The sequence below is a fragment of the Anser anser genome (assembly GCF_964211835.1).
Source record: "Anser anser genome assembly, chromosome: 10".
In the NCBI taxonomy this organism is placed as follows: domain Eukaryota; kingdom Metazoa; phylum Chordata; class Aves; order Anseriformes; family Anatidae; genus Anser; species Anser anser.
Genome location: NC_139730.1, coordinates 20,812,047 through 20,831,563, shown reverse-complemented (window position 1 = coordinate 20,831,563; position 19,517 = coordinate 20,812,047). Strand labels below are relative to the sequence as shown.

General features: G+C 37.6%; 1 protein-coding gene across 6 annotated transcripts in view; it reads right to left on the bottom strand.

Moving 5' to 3' along the window:
* LOC310904863 (uncharacterized protein) overlaps positions 1-19,517 on the bottom strand; it is a 499,219-nt gene that overhangs the window by 387,444 nt on the left and 92,258 nt on the right. The gene's annotated exons all lie outside the window — the stretch shown is intronic.

The window sequence follows — 19,517 nt, the reverse complement described above, 5'->3', positions numbered from 1 at the left end:
AATATACTGTTCCTTTATCACACAATGAAATTAAAGCTTCAACACTGTAAGCAGTTGGCATACTTACTAGGAAGTTTGTAACATTTTAAAGTCAGAGTTCTGCCCATCTTGCAGGTTTTCTACACTTAATGCAAGCTGTAATTCTTTTCCTCTTTTGTTCCCTAGAATCATAGAGAAGTGTTTCCTAAGTAGTTACCTGCTGACAAGCAATTACATCCAATTGTGTAATAGCAGAAACCTGGAAGACTATTCCTGCATAAAAAGCAAGATTTTAAATTGTTGCTTTTGCTGCAAGATTTGAAAATGTTGCACATAAATCCATATATACAATTACAGCCACAGTGTGGCCATATGATAACTTGATTAAAACTTTGATTAAAGGAATTAAAACAATCAAGCTTTACAGTGAGAGAGACTGAATAGGATACCTTCATCACATTCCCATTTCCATATGTCAAGCAATCTTAGTGCCAGAGCTCTGCCAAGGCCATGCGGTGCTCTAACACACCAACCACATCCCCATTAAAATTAGCATAGAATGGTTTGGGTTGGAAGGGACCTTACATATCATCCAGTTCCACACACACACACACCCACTATGGGCAGGGACACCTTCCATTAGACCAGCTTGCTCAAGGTCCCATCCAACCTCGTGCTGAACGTTTCCAGGGATGGGGCATCCACAGCTTCTCTGGGCAACCTATGTCAGTGTCTCACCACCCAAAAAGTAAAAAAAAAAAAAAAAAAAAAGTAAAGAACTTTTTCCTAATATCTAATCTAAACCTCCCTCTTTTAGTTAAAAACCATTACCCCTTGTCCTGTTGCTACACACACTGGTAAAGTGTCTCTCTTATCTTTTTTGTATGCCCACTTTAAGTTTTGGAAGGCCACAATAAGGTCACCCTAGAGACTTCTGTAGGCTAATCAACACCAGTTCCCCCAACCTGTCTTCACAGGAGATGTGTTCCCCAAATCTGTTAACCTACAACACAGAGAAGAAATCTTCATGAGCCTGGAAAGCCAAAGGACGCCATAGAATGCATAACTGCTAATGTGCTTACATACTCTTGTTGCAGAATTTACTTGCAAAATGAGATTTTCACAGTTTGCCAACGAAACAGGACTATACACTATGCCTACTGAAGAAACACTGTAAATTCAGCCTGCTCTGCCAACTAAGCTCACATTCTGAATCTTTAAGTGCCTCAAAAATTGAACTTGGCAAATATAATTCCTTAGGTTTGTCACATGCAAATGAGTGCTATAATGTATAACCTACACCAACAGTTGATGTGGCTGGCCAATTTTTGGTAGTGACTTTAACTTACTTTGTTACAGGTATTAGATTAAAGAGAGGTCTCTGATGCAGAAATTCCAGGGCTCTTGTGTGTATTTATACAACAGTCATTATTGGAGATAAGCCTGACATGGATTATTACAGAAAATAGAGAAAGCAGCCTTACTTTTCTTCTGCCACAAGCTCTGTTTAATCTCTACCCTCTCTGCTGAAATTGAAGGAAGATATTTCAGATATTTAAGACACTTGATTCACACAGTGAATGCAATACCTAATTTATAAACGTTCCTCAGACAAGCTAGTAGCCATGGTCTGGATACATGGCAGGAAACAATCTGTGGCTCCAAACAAACATGAAAATTAGGGCTTCTCAAGTGAAGTTGGGACCTAGAACACTTGTGCTTAGCACGAACATCAGCATGATTGCACTGCACAGACCTCATTGTATGACTCATACACCGCTCGCTGGATTAATCAGGAAAATTGTGATAGTTGCACTTCAGTATCTCACATTAAAAAATAATAATAATAATAATAAATAAAAAGAAGGAAAGAAAGGAAACATGAGGACTATGAGGACTATCACGAGCAACTCCAGCAGGTTGCAAGAGCTCACTCAAAGGGAAAGGTCACGTGGGAAAGAGAAACTGCCTTCAAAAGAATCTAGAAAATGGGGTTAGCCAGAAGTTTACATGTCCAGTGATGCAGTCATGAAGCCCATGCAAAGCAGAGCTGTTTAAGCAGCTACATATTCTTGACACATCCTGTAATGTTGTTTGAGCAGTAGTAAAAAAAATAATTAAACAGTACAGTAGTTCATCAATTTATAAAGTATCAATGAACACTCCATAGCACTGTTTTCTGTGATATCTGAAAATCATTTTCAGGAGCAGAAAGAGGTCACTGCTTGGGAATTATTGTTGAGAGCAAGGCTGTTTCTTGCAGTTTGCTCAAGAAGCCTAAATACTTACAGAAGATTAACTATGGAAAGAAAATTAAAATCCAAATATTTGTACCATGCAAACAGAAGCCAGAGGTCTTATACTTTCCTTTGAAGCTCAGCAAGCCCTTAACTATGTCTCCTGGTTTCTGGAATGCTTTTAAAAAGTCACTGCTACTTTCAGCTTTATTTTTTTTAAAGGGAGTAATTCAAAGTCTTCCAGTTTTCATTTGAATATAAACTTTGAAATGAAAATTGATCACAGAGCTTGTAAGGCTGACAAGATTGGTTTTCCTGAAAATGATTGTGTATTCATGGCTTCTCTCACTCCATGTTAACTTAAGTTGTTTATTCAAGTTCAGAGGATGGAGGTTAACAAATAATCTCCAGTGGCTCTCCCCAGTATTTAAATGTCATTTAAGAATGTCTGATTGGAATGACTGTAACTGAAATTAGTCCACTACTGGCAAGAAATAAAATGAAAAGAGCAAGTTGTTCAGGAATATAAAGCAGACGTGCCAGAAAGTATTTTCCTTGTTTGTACACAGAGCAGCACAAACTCTCCTAGACACTGATGTAGCGAATCTGTGAGAATTATTATACCAAACAATAGTTTTTAGATAATTCTGCTCTCATTCACAACCTACATTTAAGACCAGGGTTTGTTCCATTGCTTTTAAAATTGTTTTCTTTATAAATTTTAGAAGTGGCTGCACATGCAAGCCTCTTATAAAGAAAGATTTGTATGAGTAATTCCAGTCACCAACTTGGAAGTTTCCCCCCATGTGGAAATAAGAAGCACATCATGTAACATATGACTATATTTATATACCATAGAGCTTGAACAAATAAGTTGTTAATTTTGTTAATTTTTCTCTTGCTTCCATTTTTTGTGGGGAGGCAAATGTTCTGTCAGCCATTATCTTGAGAAAAATTGTAATTGATGGGTTCATTTTCATTTATGCCTAAGGAATTTTCACATTATTGTAAGATGGAAAATATTAGATAATTAACATTGGTGATAAAACTGCATTCATACTGATTATCCCGTTCCACATATATGCTTAATTGTCAACATTGCAATAGCTTTAACTGCAAATAGACATCGTTCATTAGCCAACCAGACTGCTCAATGAGAAAAACACAGACATTTTAGCTGTTATTTGGAGGATGAGAAGAGCATAATTATCATTTAAATAGGCAGTTCTACTTTTCTTATCCACTTGGATCCTCCCCACCCCACTCAACCCTGCCTGCCCCCCATGTATTTGTTTCCAATATTTGGGCCAAGGAAACAATATTGCTTACAATAGCAATGAAACTGAATTCTCCCAATGCATTGTCAATCCAGAACTGTCATAGTATTTTGTAAAGATACAAAAAAAAATATATTAATTTCCACTTTTAGAACAGAGGAAAAAGCACCGAGAGAAGAAATTTTGCCAGACGGCTGACAGCGTATATCCTGAGTTACTGGACAACTCTTACTAAAGAGGGCTGAAGGAGAGGGAAAATACTCCACCCAGGTCTACATACAAAAGAAATCTTTCCTACACAGCTCATGTCTGCCTAATGCAGAATAGGGAGATGGGGTATCTCTACTGTGCTGTTCCTTCTGCCTTGATCCTGGTTACTAATGTCAAAGGAAAAAAATCAGATCTATAGAGCTCCCTGTGATCCTTTTGAGTGCATACTTTCTGGTGGGACAGCCTTTTCATCAATAAGATAGGTGACAAATAAAGGGAATCTTTTGGCAGAGAAGCTGACAAAGGATTTCCATCTTTAGTACCTGCTTCTATGGGATCTCCCCCAGACAGAGGAATGCTGCCTGTTTTTGACAGCATTTCCTTTATTGTAGGACCCCCTTCAGATATTAGGAGTCTGACCTGACTCCAGTGACCTGGATAGTCCCAACAGAAGCTGAGTCAGTCTCCTAAGCACTAAACAGTTTTGCCCCTGTGCATCCAGTCCTAGTCCCTCTACAGGTTCAGTTTAATGACAGAATTATATTCCAAGCTATTGAGCATTTGTGTTCACTCGGGCCAGTGTTTCAGCCTGCTCTGTCTATCACCAGTGTTATTTCCCTGGACGGTTGTTTCATATTTTATTAGAAATGACAGCTCTATTATTAACAAGAAAAAAATATATAGCGTGAAAGAAAAATGCAGCTATGAGCTTCAAGAGCCAGGTGCTGAAGGATGTGAAAGTTTTATCTGGTGACACATAGGAAATGGCTGGATCTGTAAAATATTTTCTATTTGAATGGTTTATTAAAACTGACACTGGTACAACAATTACTACCAATTATTTTGTCAAGAGCGTCGATTCCATTCAAAGTGAGAAAGTTAGTAGCAAAAAACATACCTAAAACCTAAAAGTAGCTAAAGACCACTTTACTAAGGGGTCACTTGGGCGTTCAAGAAACTGGTAAGGATATATGAAATTTTTTCTCTCCAGATTACTATTTCAAACTCATCCCTGATACTAATCACAGAAATAAATAGCAACATGTATTTTATTGTAGCTTATGTGAAATTAGTTCATAGGTCAAGACCTCTAGTGCTCATATGTCCCTATCAAAAACTCATCAATTTATCTGCTACTTGTCAGCAGATTCTAATAATTACTTCTCAAGCAAAAAAAGCAATCCCTTGTGGAAATGCAATGGGATAAGGTAGAAGTGCATTTTATTTTATCTTTATTAGCTTTTCTTTTTATCAGCATAACAACATATTGCAAATCTCTTTTTATCGTAAAGGTAGCTCGAACATAACCATAACTTGTCCTGTATGTTTAACACTCACCCTTTAGTCCAAGATTCTCAGATCAAAATGGTATAGAAAATCAGAGATCTTCAGCAGAATGAATGTGGTGAGCATCTTTGGAACATCATTGACCTTCTATTACCTCCTTCCCATACCCAATACAGATACACATTTACCCCTCATCTGCACTCTGCAGAAGAATTACTCTCACAATTCAGTTTTCAACAGAATTTCCCAGGCTGGGATGTCTGATCCTAACATCTAATGATGTAGTAGATGCATATCAAGAGTAAACTACCTAGGATGTATTAGATCTACGTGCTACTGGTGACCTGCCTGCTTGCATTAGCTCCAACAAACGATGGTACATCAGACTCTGAATAAATGCCTGGAAGCAACAGACAAATTAGAAGAGTTCTCCATGTTTTGCTTGGAAAAAATATCTGTGCAGAAATGAGGATGTCCAGCAAAATTTAGGATATAGTAAACTTATCACACAGCAAAACTTACTTTCATAACAAAATGGGCGTAATCATCCATACCAAATAGTGACAGACTTTCACGTTGGGAAGGGTTCAGAATTCATAATTCAGAAGAGTGTGTTCACATGAGCTATATTAGCATAACTATAGCAATACAGCCATAGTAATAGAGGAAAGCCAATACATTAGTTTATCTAGTTAGCTCACAAGTAAGCTGTCCTAATGAGTGAGAAAGTACCATTTAAATGTAGCAATTACGATGTTATTTCATATCATACCTTTTTCTTACCTCAAAGTAGGCTAACACAAGAGAAATAATTTAAAAATAAATCACAGCAGTTTTAACCTGGGTGATGACATATTTTGAGATATTCCATTTTTCCTGTCAATGACAAACCATTGCTATGTCTAGCTAGCAGGTGTATATTTCCATTTTAACTTTCTGAATATTTCCTAGATGTGAAGACAATAGAGAAGAATCAGCCAACCTTACAAACTACATGATTTTCATTAAATTTTACCTAGGCTTTTTCCATTTTTTTGAATACACTATTATTGATTTCAGGCCTTCTGATAATGCAAGGACTGTACTGGGGTAAAACACTTCTTTTACCATAAATGGTCTAATGAGCAGTGAACCGAAAGATTAATAATTACATGATCCCCTGGCTAATAAAGCCTTTGGTGCCAGAAGTTACATTCCATGCTTGGGTCAAGAGTGTTAAGTCTATTAGGGTCTCAGATGCCTCCTACATGAACCATGGGGGGCCCAAAATAAATATCATAAATATCAAAGGCTACTGACCTTGTGTATTAACAATACACAAAAGGGGGGGGGGGGGGATGACACAAATAAAGCAATTACCTTATTTTGATATACTGAAACTTGAAGAAATAAATATTGACAACTCTCATTCACAGAATTTAAAGGCAAAAGAAATCACTAGGTCATGCAGGCTGATTTCCGTGTATATATTTCAGATAATTAAATGAGCAAAATAACTAGTATGTGATTAAAACAAGATTTTCAGAGTTACCTTGGAAATTTCAGTGGAGAATCCACTATGCCCCAGAGCTCCAGCTGCTTGGTCCAACCGCTAATATCCCCCTCCCCCTTATATATTTTACATTTAGCATCTAATCTAAATCTGTCTAGTTTCAGCTCTCAATTGTTACACCATTTTATGCTGGATTAAAACAATTTTGCACTCAGAGGAATAATATATTGTAACCAAATTATCTCAAGATTAAACTCTCTAATGGTATAGCATGTTCTCCATTCCTCAAATTGTTTTAACTGATGAGAAAACGATACTCTACAATAGCCTTTGATTACTACCAGCACTGAGCACATTTCCTGATATTGCTGTCACTAATGCTGTTTGCAGAAAGTCATTCTATTTGCCTCTCTAGCTAAAAACAGTCACAATGGAACACGCTTGAATTATCTCCATCCTGACACAGGCAGGAAGCCAAAGTTTATATTATATACATATGCTTCTGAATTGTTACATATGCACTACACAAGAGATTCAGGTATTTGAGCATTTGATTACATCTACCTGTGCACGTAATTTTGCATGCAATGAATAGGAATGTCTGTGTTCCCCCACTGCTACAGACTAGCTGAAGCCAGTTTCACCAAGTTAAATAAGAAAGATGGTACTTGATCAGGAACAACAAAAATAATAAGTAAGCTACAGCTAAGAAAAAACAGAGAGGAGTAAAGGAAATGCTGGAGAAAAGGAAACAACCAAATCAAGTGGAGGGGAAAAAAAAAAAAATAGCTGCTCAACAGCTTTAATACAGGGCTTTAGGAGGACATTAAATTAGACCACAGACTCGTTAGCATTCAACACTTTTGCTTGCTCTTGGGAATGTCCTCAAGACTCAAGATCAAACAAACAAGATTCCACAGGCACACAATCCAAGCAGAGGTGCTTGCCTTGACCACAAAGCATCCTCCATGAGTGGCATACTAACATTTTACAATGCCTCGAACACCAATCAAAAATGTAATTTAACTGTTCCAGACTGCACTTTTATAAATGTAATCTGAAAATTCTCATGAAAGCAGATGAGAAAAAATGGAAACCTATTTCAAAGCAGAAAATCAGAACATGAAAAGTGTATCATTATGAAATATAAACTAGATCAGGTTTCATTCACATAAGCCAAGCTTAGAAAGCCTTAAAAAGTCAACTGGCATTCTAGAGAAACAGAATTAAATTCTAGGATACAGGACAGTTGGGATCAGGCCATTGGCACAGCTTTAAAAATGCAAACATTCTGAATTAGTAATTTCCATCACTTAGAACATCCTCCAGCCCATTTAGAACACCTCTCCACCAAAAAAAGGTGCAAGCAAAATAAATAGTAGGTATTAAAGTAACAGATAGCCTTAGGTGTAACATGACAATGCAACACTCAAACATAATCATACTTCTCAAAGAAACAAACACATCCTCAGAAAACTGAGAAAAAGTTAACACTTGATTAGCACATCTAAAATTTCAAAACTTGCCCCAATGCATACTTTTCAAGTGAATAATCTGCAAAAGCAAGCCATTGGTACTCAGTGCAAGAACTGATAGGGCAGCGAGCCTACCCATTCTTTTAGTGATGTCTGCATTTCCTTCTTCCCTTCATGTCAAACCCTGCATTTATGTCACAACAGTCCTTCAGTGCACAGCTTGATGCTCCCCAAGCAATAAATACTATCTAGCGAGGCAAACATCTACGTTCCTTTTCATCACAACAGAAACATTTTTAAAAAGGGCAAATGGATATTTGGAGTTGGAGGAGAGGATGACAATGAAGTTTGTAAACTTGTTGGGGTCTTTCCTAGGATTCCTTAAACCTGTAGCATAATTAATGTATATGGCTATATCTTAGATTTTAACTGCACTTGGAATTCTGCCGCCATCCTGTTAAAATGAGACTTCTGAAGTAAAGGGCAGAAGAACTTACAGCTGATTCAATATCCGATTAACCATTCTCCCAGCAGGTTCAGTTAGGAGCACTTCCAAGATATTCTTGTGCATACGAGGATTTCTCAGGCCGGAAAGTTGAATGTCAGAAGTGGTATGTTCTCATGTTTCAACCCCTAACTTAGTTTGCATATGAATGCTAGTTGCCCATTTGGGATTTTAAAGTAACAATCTAGGGACTAATGTATGCAGAAGAAATTGAAAACACCAACTCCTGTAGATCAGGATTTCAAAAGTATTTTAAAAAGACTGCAGCTAACAAAATCAAACCACATGGGCATTTGGTAAAAAGCACAATTAGTCCAAGTTACCCATGTGCATCAGTCTTAGGAAATACTACAAATACTGTGTGCACCAGACATCCTGGAGCAGCCTCAGTCTTTGGCAGGCCTTGCAGTCTTTTTGGAGAATACAAACCACCAAGTATTTAGAAGCATTCATCAACCTTAAATGTCTTGTTTACTCAGCACATCCTATAACTAGTTTCCAAAAGTACCAAACCTTATCTTTGACCAACAGCAAAAGGATTGCCTGTGACAGTGATTACAAACCCTCTCTGACCTTCTTCTGTTCCCTCAAATGTAGCATACTCTTCAGCGCTACCTGAAATGATATTCTTCTGGGAGAAGTACAAAGATTTTGTGCCAAACAATTAGGCTCGGTCTCCATAGATGTTTTACTGTAACAAGTTTTATTAGGAATATGATTCCTTGGGATGTGAACAGAAATGTTCTTTATGGTGTTAATCAGGAACAACTAAGGGCATTATTTCAAGTTTGCAGATGAACAACAACTTGCTAATTTACTTCAGGTTAGGCCTGCCACTTTATTCAACTGGGTTAAAGTGCCAGCATCTGCTAAGTTTACATTAGTGGAAGTGCATTATGGAGCACAACCAGGCAGAGATTTACAGACAGTTTTGAAAAGGCAGCGGAGGGCTGTGATGATCACCCAAGTACAATAACTTTTTTATACATATAACTTTTTATCCATATAACAGAAGAAGGTTTGAGCCAATGAAACCAGCACTGATTACAGCAGATTAAGGCCCTTTCCCCACCTGTGTTATGAAGATAACAGTATCCAACAGCTTCAGGTAGATCTAAATAAAGACGCATGTCTGTAGCTTGGTTGAAAGGTAACTTCTGCACGTCCTGCCATGATGGTTTAAATTGTAGCCATGATGGTTTAAAATTGTAACCAATTGACACTGTAGTGTGATTTCTACGCAATCTCATTTTTACTGTGACTTCTCAGCTGGTGCTATCCACTTGCCATAGTGGAGAGTATAGACTCCCACCCCACACTTCGCAGCATATAACCTCACACAGCAAGGCTCCTGCCCTCATGCCTTTCCAGATGTACCTGCCACAGGACCTTGACAATACTGAGTTTGAATACTGCCCTGATGAGTTGGATGAGTTGTTGATATTATTTGGAGAAAAAGATGGATTTGCAACAGTACATTGAAATTTAAGCTTAATAAATGAAACAGTAATTGTGTGCCTGTAATTTCACTGATTACAGAACACAGCTCACAGATCCCCAAATTATACTTTACAGAGATGGTATCCTCAATTTTTAATCTCTGTGTTTCTAAGCATCCATTCACATGAAATCTCCCTCCAAAGTAGAATATGAATCTCTCAGTACTGGTTTTATATAGCCTGAGAGAAGTTGTCCCATAATTCGAAAGTAAAAAAAATAAATAAATTATTTTTCACTAGGAGGCATGTTCTTAGGGTAGATCACTCTATGAGAAGCTCAGAGTGCCAGTTTCAGTCTGTCAGAACTATATCCTGTACTACTGTCTTGGACTTGGGTCAATCTCATGAATTGGATTAGTATCATACAAAAGTGTCTGACACCATGCAACAGCATCAATTTAGTAACAGAACTGTCTAATCCTGAATTAAGAAGAAAACAGTGGAGAAGTAATTTGATGTGCATTTTGCCACATCAATAGTGGAGTTAAAAACACAGCCAAGGAATCCAAACCTGTATTTCATTATTCAAGCATCAAATATAATACTCTTCTAGATTTAATACATACTATTGATACAGCTACTATTCTTCTATAAGTCCATATGCTCTGTAAAGAGACAAGGCAGACTGATTATTCAATGTTTCACTCATCACGTTACAACATGGCATCAGTTCAAGAAGCTTGAAAGTTATGAATACCTTGCTAGAAATTCCCTGACTCTTAAAACCATAATTATTTTTTTCTTATCATTTTAAATAATTATCTTGAATACAGATTTTTCTCAGATTTTCTCCTAAACTTAAACCCATGTTGCTACTGAAAGTTGTGGTTGTGTCCCCTACAACTTATTTTGCCCCATACTGTTCCTTCTTTTCTCCCACAAGGAAAAGAAAAAAAAAATAACCTTATGACTTAGAAATAACCAACTTCCTCCCACCTCATCAAGATCCTGGACTGAGCTGCTTGCAGTGCCTCAAGAAGGGTAACACTTCAGTAAGTACCTTTCTGCCATTTTTTGTTTGTTTGTTTGTTTTTCCAGGCAATTCTCTTAACAGTTTCTATAGAATGTTATCCATTCTATAGAATGGATAGAATCCATTCTATAGAATGGATTGCCACCAAGTGCTTAACTACCGTAGTGACCTTTTCTCCACTGGAAAAATAAACTATTAAAACTACCAAGGTAAAAATAGTTTATGGTGATAGACTGATTGTATTTGCAGAGCAAGTTATCTCCATTTAATGACTTCTTAGTGTTAGATTTGTGCTATCATCTTTCTGAGCTGACACATGGATAGACAAAAAAATTAAAAGTTTATTCCACCCAACATGAAACAGATATACTACACAGTCTTCAAGACCACACTCATTTCTCAGTTGTATGGTCAGATACCCAACACGGTCATATACACCAATTTATAATGGAGGACACAGGTCACAGGAAGAGGGTGCTTTCTTACAGGTACCGAGTCCTCCATTTTGGCTTCAGGCAGCCAGTTACATCTTCAGACTCATCACCTAGTTGAAGACCTTCTGAAGATTAGCAAATGCCCTTTTACAAGGTACATAACCTAAAACTTCTTCAACATCTTCTCTTTCAGAAGACGAGAATTCTCCATCGCTATTCAATTCAGCAAGATTTCCTCGTAAAATCTGTTCTACCAGGATTCCTTAGACAACAAAATTCAATTAAGATTAGATGCACTGTTTCAATTTTAAGGCTTATTCAATCTCTAGGCTCAGCTCAGTCATTGTCTTTCCACTGAAAATCTTTTTAGTTTTCAAAATATTTTATCATAGTTTCCTAAATACATCCCCAAATTATTACAGGATGGAAACCAAGCAAGTATAAGATTTTATTAAAACATCCAAAAAAGCTTCCATGCTGGTAAATTACTCCATCCCAAGTTGTACAATATAGCAGCAATCCAATCAGCAACAACCCTGTTTCTGTCTTCCCCAGGGCTCTCTTTGCTTCCTGTATGGTGGCAGAATCACTCCAACCACCCATCTGCTTATTAAACACACTCATTAAGTCAGCATCTGTAGCTTGTTAACACAGCAGCTCCTGTTACAATGGCAAAGCAAGTTCTTGTTCTAAACTATGCAAGATTTTAACTTTCTGTCTCATCCAGTCATTGGCTTAAGCAAATGGTTCAGGCAGAAGAAATACCAATAGACGTAGTAAATTCCAGGGTGTCAGTTACTAAAGCAGCTGAACATCAAGGTTTCAGGGATCTCTTGAAAGATACAAAAGAGGTTGCAAAGATCTACTCATATTATACTCTTTAACTGCATGACTTCTAAAATGAGTTGTGGCTTTGTTTAAATAAAAAACGTGCATGTTTACCCAACTGTTACAAAAACTTTTGTTATTAAAAAACAAACCCAAACATTTAATTTTAAAATTAAAAATATAATAAACTTTACAATAGACTTTGAGGAAAAAAAACTATTAATTTACATCATAAAACCTTAGTTTTGAAAGCATCAACAAAGTTGTGTTATTGAAACTTTTTGTAAGGACTACTTTTGGACTGAAAGACTTAATCTGAATGTTTAGTAAAAAGATCAGCCAAAAATACATACGTGGTCATTTCTATGATACAGAGTGGGTATAACAGAAGAATAGACTGAATGACACCATACATCTCCTATGATATTGAAATAATTCTGAATTATTGAAATAATCATTGAAAAATTCACTTCCAACCTGCACTTTCTGTTGATGCAATCTGTCTCATTTATGAAAAAGAATTTGTACTTCTTGGCTGGGTAAATGAAATTGCAGACTAGTTGTGAAAACTTAAGCACATGCTCCCAGTCAAACAGTAGGTTGCAAAACTATATTGTTGAAGCAATGAGTTATATATTTGACAAAATAGACATTAGATAGAATTAATTAATATGCTGCATATCTCAGCATCACTTAGTCGTATGGTTCCTTTCTAACACACACATAATTCCTTTTGCTTTCTCTACCTGTTGCTTTATTTATCTGCAATATAGCTTATTGAGCTATTGCATGAAAAGATGAAGAAAGAGAACATGTGCAAATAAGGACAGAAAACAGCCTATTTTTCTTTTGTACTGTCTTTAAAATACATTCCCATGTATCTATTAAGACTAAACAACTCCACTGAATATTTTCTTCGACTTCTTTCTCTTCCAGTGTGTCTAGGTTACATCCACGTGATTTGCACTGCAAAGTTACCTGTTGCCCACCACTAGTTGAAGAAATAAAATAAGTTTAATTACAAAATATGATCTAAACAACACTATTGGCAGTACCATTAGGGAAGACATGTCTCAAAAGGTGACAGGAGAACATGGCTTATATCCCACTTCTCACACTATTCAAAATGAAGCTCTCTCCTGCTTATCCAGGAAGGCAGACTAGTTTAAACACTAGCTTTGGGAATCCACAGTTGCACCAGCAGAAAAACTCTGGCCGTAAAACAACAACTTAGGACAGCAGGGCCCTTTGATCATTTGTCCAATTCATTTTTCATCAGTTTTCATGTATCCCCTGTGTATCAACCACGCTTTCCGAAAAAAAAGGAAGCCTTCTTCCCAGCTCTTTCACAGAGAAATAAACAGTCTTAGACATCCCTCATTTTCAGATTACATAGTTATTGATGAATGGGCCTGTTGTGAATGTTCCAGATTATATCAAAAATACAGTGCAACACTGTATGACAGAACATGGATGACAGCAGACTTGCAGTCAGCATACATATAGGAAAAGGAGGATGGAAAAGACAAACAAATAGCAACAAGTCAAACTGGTTCTGGCTTTCCTAGATTGATGTATAATATCAGGTACATTTAAATTGAGATTGTAGTGGAATCTGAATGAACTGAGGGCAGATTTTTTATGCCCTTTTAGAACCCATTGTTCTTCATTTTCCAGACACATACTAGACTTGTAAAAGAACTTGAAAGAGCTAAACTGGTTCAATAGACCAGGCTTGCTGAAATCAAAACAAAATTCAAACACATACTATGTTTCTGGGGAGGAGCAAAGGTCACAGGCATTGGCGTGCTATTTCCCCTTGTCAGGGAGATGGGGACATTCAGTTCAGTGTTTACCATATCATTCATATTAGTGCTAATGAGTGCTAGGAGCATCTCTGGAGGAGAAAGTAGCCCTTTTAACTTTTTCTTTCATTAGTCTATGAGATTTTAAGAAAAGCATTGGACTTCTTCAATAATCAAATATTTAAACAGAGGAGTGCACAAATATTTTAATAGGTTATTTTATGGTTTTATATTTTATTAAATAATAAATAGCTTAGGCACAATGGTATTCTGTGAATAGTAAAAAATAGTATCTATGAATTTCAAACAATATCTACTTATATGTAAATAATTAAATTATGCATAACAGAATTGTAGCTAATATACTGAGACACCACTCTTCACCTTTTAGATGAATAGCTTTTTCTCATAGCAGAATCTGTGAGATCAAGCACAACTAATTAAATTGACTACTTATAAGCCGTCAAAAGGGGGAAGGAGTCAAGTGTATTTAAAATATTATATATAATATATGTACAGTCAACTCTGAAACATTTATATAGTTAGTATGGCCTTACCAAAAAACATGATTTCGCTTTCTCTCCCCTATAGACATGTATCATTCAGGCTGTCACAAGTATGTATTTTGGGATATCTATAACCGAACTGTTTACTCGGTTGGGAAGGCCAAATACTGCTTGAAAATCAATTGGGCAGTACCTCAGCTATTCCTGTGGATACTGCAGGGTGGGAGTGGCTCAGCACATCTGAACACTTTCCCTTGTTTCCCAGGAAGCTGCATTTTCCTTATGTATTTTTTTTTCTTTCAGCACATTGACCATTTGCAGATAGAGCCCTTGCAGATGTCTCAACAAATGGAGAAAAGCTTGAGACATGGCCTCATGCTGCCATCACAGCCTGATTCACAGTCTCTGCTAGCCAGAAAACCCCACAAGGATGAAGTGTCAGTGACACCTCTGTACAGCATTGCATAGCCCCTTACTCAGTACTTTGTTTAAATCTGACAGATCCAATTGGGCAACCAAAAAGTATTTTATAGCCAAAAATCCTATCAAAGGCAACATTAGTTTTGCCTGCAGAAGGCTAAGATATTTAGAGTGACAACAGAGTGTGAAACAGAGTTACAATTGATTATGTAAGTGCCGGGTCCTGCACCTGGGGCACAACAACCCCAAGCAGCACTACAGGCTGGGAGATGAGTGGTCGGAAAGCTGCCTGGCAGAGAAGGACCTGGGAGTGTTGGTTGATAGTCGGCTGAATATGAGCCAGCAGTGTGCTCAGGTGGCCAAGAAGGCCAACAGCATCCTGGCTTGTATAAGAAGCAGTGTGGCCAGTAGGTCTAGGGAAGTGATTGTCCCCCTGTACTCGGCTCTGGTGAGGCCGCACGAGTACTGTGTTCAGTTTTGGGCCCCTCGCTACAAGAAGGACATGGACGTGCTCGAGCGAGTCCAGAGAAGGGCAATGAAGCTGGTGAGGGGTCTGGAGAACAAGTCTTACGAGGAGCGGCTGAGGGAGCTGGGATTGTTCAGTCTGGAAAAAAGGAGGCTCGGGGCAACCTTATCTCTCTCTATAGGTGTATTAAAGGAGGCTGTAGCGAGGTAGGGGTTGGTCTATTCTCCCACATGCCTGGTGACAGGACGAGGGGGAATGGGCTAAAGTTGCACCAGGGGAGGTTTAGGTTGGATATTAGGAAGAACTTTACCGAAAGGGTTGTTAGGCATTGGAATGGGCTGCCCAGGGAAGTGGTTGAGTCACCATCCCTAGAGATCTTGAAAAGACATTTAGATGTAGACCTTAGTGATATGGTTTAGTAGTGCACTTGTTAGTGTTAGGTCAGAGGTTGAACTAGGTGATCTTGGAGGTCTCTTCCAGCCTAGATGATTCTGTGATTCTAGGAAATAAGAGATTGCCAGTGGAAAAAGAATGAAATAACATACAAGAGAAGTGCAAGAAACTGATTCACTGTGGCCTTATGACTTAAAGAAATAGGCATATCTTATGCTGCACAGAGGTAGGGGTGGTTGATTTAAATGGGAGAGCACAAGAAGCCTAGTACAATAACAAAAGAATAGTATAATATGAGATGAAACAGCTACACTTCAGAAAATGCACCATGTATCACCAAGGTTACTTAAGGCAATTAAATCACAGATACATCTCGATGTGCGCTTTTAAGCTTGATACCTTTCAAGATTCTGCAGAAACATTCATCCCAGAACAAACTAGCAGCAAATGGTTTGTGCAGAAATCCTGAACCAATAGTTCAGAACCTTCAGCAGCATCTCCTGTAGCTCATTTCCATCCTTATTATTTACTAACACTGCAAGTACATGACAAAATACACAAGTCTGATTTGATTGCTTTTATATGCAAAACTCCACAGCACTCTAAAGAGAGCTAAGGTAGGAGCATGCTCCTGCTACAGAATCTTTCTGTTTCCCCATCTCTTTCTGTATTAATAAATTCAGTCTTGAAACACTTAATTTCTGTGCTGGGTAGGAAAACATGACAGGCTTGATAGGAAGTGCTCCATCAAGAACCAAATGGATCTAGCCACCTATTAATTCCCTAGAAAAACAATGGAAGCCCCAAGGATTGCCTTTAAAAACAGATGAACAAAAATCCAGTTGAAATAAAGCTGTTTTGATACAGTAGCAAGTGGACAAACATACAAAGACATGAATTCCAGTGGTCTACAGCTAATTTGGCTTGTCACTCCCTAAAACAGACTCTGTCTTAAGCCTGTCCCAGCTATTTTGATCTAAGGCCTCAGTTCTACACTTCAGGTTTCTTTCTTATGGACTGATTCCATAGCTACGGTCTATTTCTGGTTGCATTAATTTGCTTACAGAAAATTGTCTTTAAGGAGCTGAACTAATCTGTTATGCAGTCTAGTCTCGTCTAGCCATGTAGACAAATAAAGAAGGCCTAACTTGCAGGCCTAAGAAGGAAAAAAAAAAAAAAAGGAAAAGAAAAAAAAAAAGTTGACCCCTAAGAATATAAACAATAAGATATACTGGAGACTAACTTCAGCTTAATAACATAATATTTGGATATTTGGGGTATTTATACTTTGCTGGGGAATTTCTTAAAATTAGGCTAATTTACTTTTTTTCAGTCTTCAACTTTGATCCATACATACTGTAAGTAGCCTATAAAAATATTCATTAAAAGGTTTTCCATTTAATGCATCAATCACTGAAGGATACCTTACTGTTCAATATAATCAGAAATGCAAGTACTCTACTTCCAAATATAGTGCTTTTTGCCCTACGTCTCCACCACTGGTAGCCATCTGAATAAGGACAAGGCAAGGGCATAGCTAGAACAAGCCTCTGAACAACCCCCTTACAGAGCTTCTGCTCTGAATCAGAACTATTTTTCTCTGAGAAGCAAGATTTCTTTACATCTCAGTCATTCACCAAAACAGTTTTTTACACATAAGCTTCCCACAAAGCAAAAGTAATAGTTAGCCATATATACTGAACTGATGTTCCAGCTACTCACAATCTTCTTCCACAAGGGCACCACTGCTTAACAGGTCTCTTAAATTTCCTTCCTGGAATATCCACTGGGACAGCATCCTATGCAAAGCTGTCTGACACCCTGAGGTTTGCACCACAGTTCTAGGACTTCTCAACTATGGTATTTTTTGTCTTTCCTTTGTATCTAAAAATTCTTCTTATTTGCATTTAAAATTCCTCTTCTTTGCGAACAGGGTTGTGACACGACACACAGCCATCCCTGTGTTTAGGGTTCTAACCAGAAATATCTGAAGCCCTGACAAGAAAAGTCTGGATTTTCAGAGCAAAGACATATAACTAGAGAATTCCCAAACCTCTGTATCATATTTATCTCATCTTATGCATAGTGATATAGTTCAATGTGTCTGCAGGTGAGAAAAATGCAGTTGCTGAATGACAAGGCTTGCAGCACTTGCTCCAGGTGCTTGCCAGGACACAGCTGTGCTCGTCTGGTTGACATTGAGAAGACATTGCAGAAGAGAAAAAACAAAGATGGATAACAGGCTTTAGCAGGACTGCTGCTGGCAATAGAGTAAGGAGGATACAACTACAGGGAGGATGGCACACATAGAAAGGTGGAATTATAGGATTAGCTGTGCAGGAGTTCTGGAGTCATGTCCCACAGCGTGCAGCTATGCTGCAATAAGGATGCAGACTGATCAGGTAGAAAAGTGGATGATGAGTGACACAATTATTTAACCAGAAATTGTGCAGGGCTTATAGGCCCATGCTGAGCTTATTGGTATGAAAGGATTTAATGTACAAATCTGAACAAGCATTTAATGAGTGCTGTAAGCAAATTTCCTAAAGAACAAACAGGAATAGAGAGATCAGTTCTTTTGATACTCTTGAGCAGACAGGGCTGTGCTGCTGGTGATTTGCCCACCCTTCAGCCTAGGATGAGCATGAAAAGGATTCATACAAAGAAGAAACCAATGGTACTACAAGATATGCTGAGAATACAAATATTTATATATACACTATGCATCCACCTGTACAGTATTACCTATAATTTCCTTACAATATGTCACCTAGAGGTAATTTATGGCACTACCTCATACTTCTAGAGGGTAGTGTCACTTAAATGATGTGGCACTGTAACAGTTTAGAACTCTTCATGTACCGTATTAATTACTAATATAAAGCTCTGATTCCCACTATGATGTGGTAAAATAATGAATATGTAATTCTGCAGACACCTCATATTGTAAGAAGTCTAATGCTGATTTGATGCATTCTAATGGTTTCATACATGTGTCAGTAGAGCTTAGCCTGAAAAACAGTATTAAATTTATTAACACTTGGTAAGATTTTGCTTGTAGGACAGATCTGTTGCAGCATTGGACAATGGGCTCTGAGCTGAAACTCCTCACTGATACATTTGAAGAAGCTATTAAATAAGCCATGCTGACAGTCTGTGCATTCATCAATTACACATTTTCTTTTTTAGTATTTTTAGGCTTAGTGTAGTCAGTATGACAACACAGAACATACATTTAGATGCAACATAATTAACTGAAGACATGCTGTTGTGCAAGAAGGATGTCAGTTGACCTAGCTTTAACCTCTCATGCCTTTGAAGGCTAAATTAGTTCTGTGAAATTTGTTGAAGGCACAGCATTGTAATCATGCTTGACTTGGAAATTAGCCAGATATCCTCTACAACACAGCAATTTAGAATAAAAGTGTGCCCCAATTTCACATGACTGAATAGCAGTACAAGGATTATACCTTTTCAAATCACTATCAAGGAGAATCATTATTTTTTTCCTTTAAGCAAATGAAGCTTACATTTTTCTCCATCCTAAAATGGTCCTAATTGAAAAGAAAGGTCTCCTAAACCCTTTGTTTTATATTTCTTCTATCTATATGACTAGTATGTTACTACTTTCTTCAAGACAGAGCAACAACAAAGAAAACTCAGAAGACAGTCAACATCCAGTATGAATGATTCATGACTCATCCATAAACCACAATAACAACAAAAAAGGA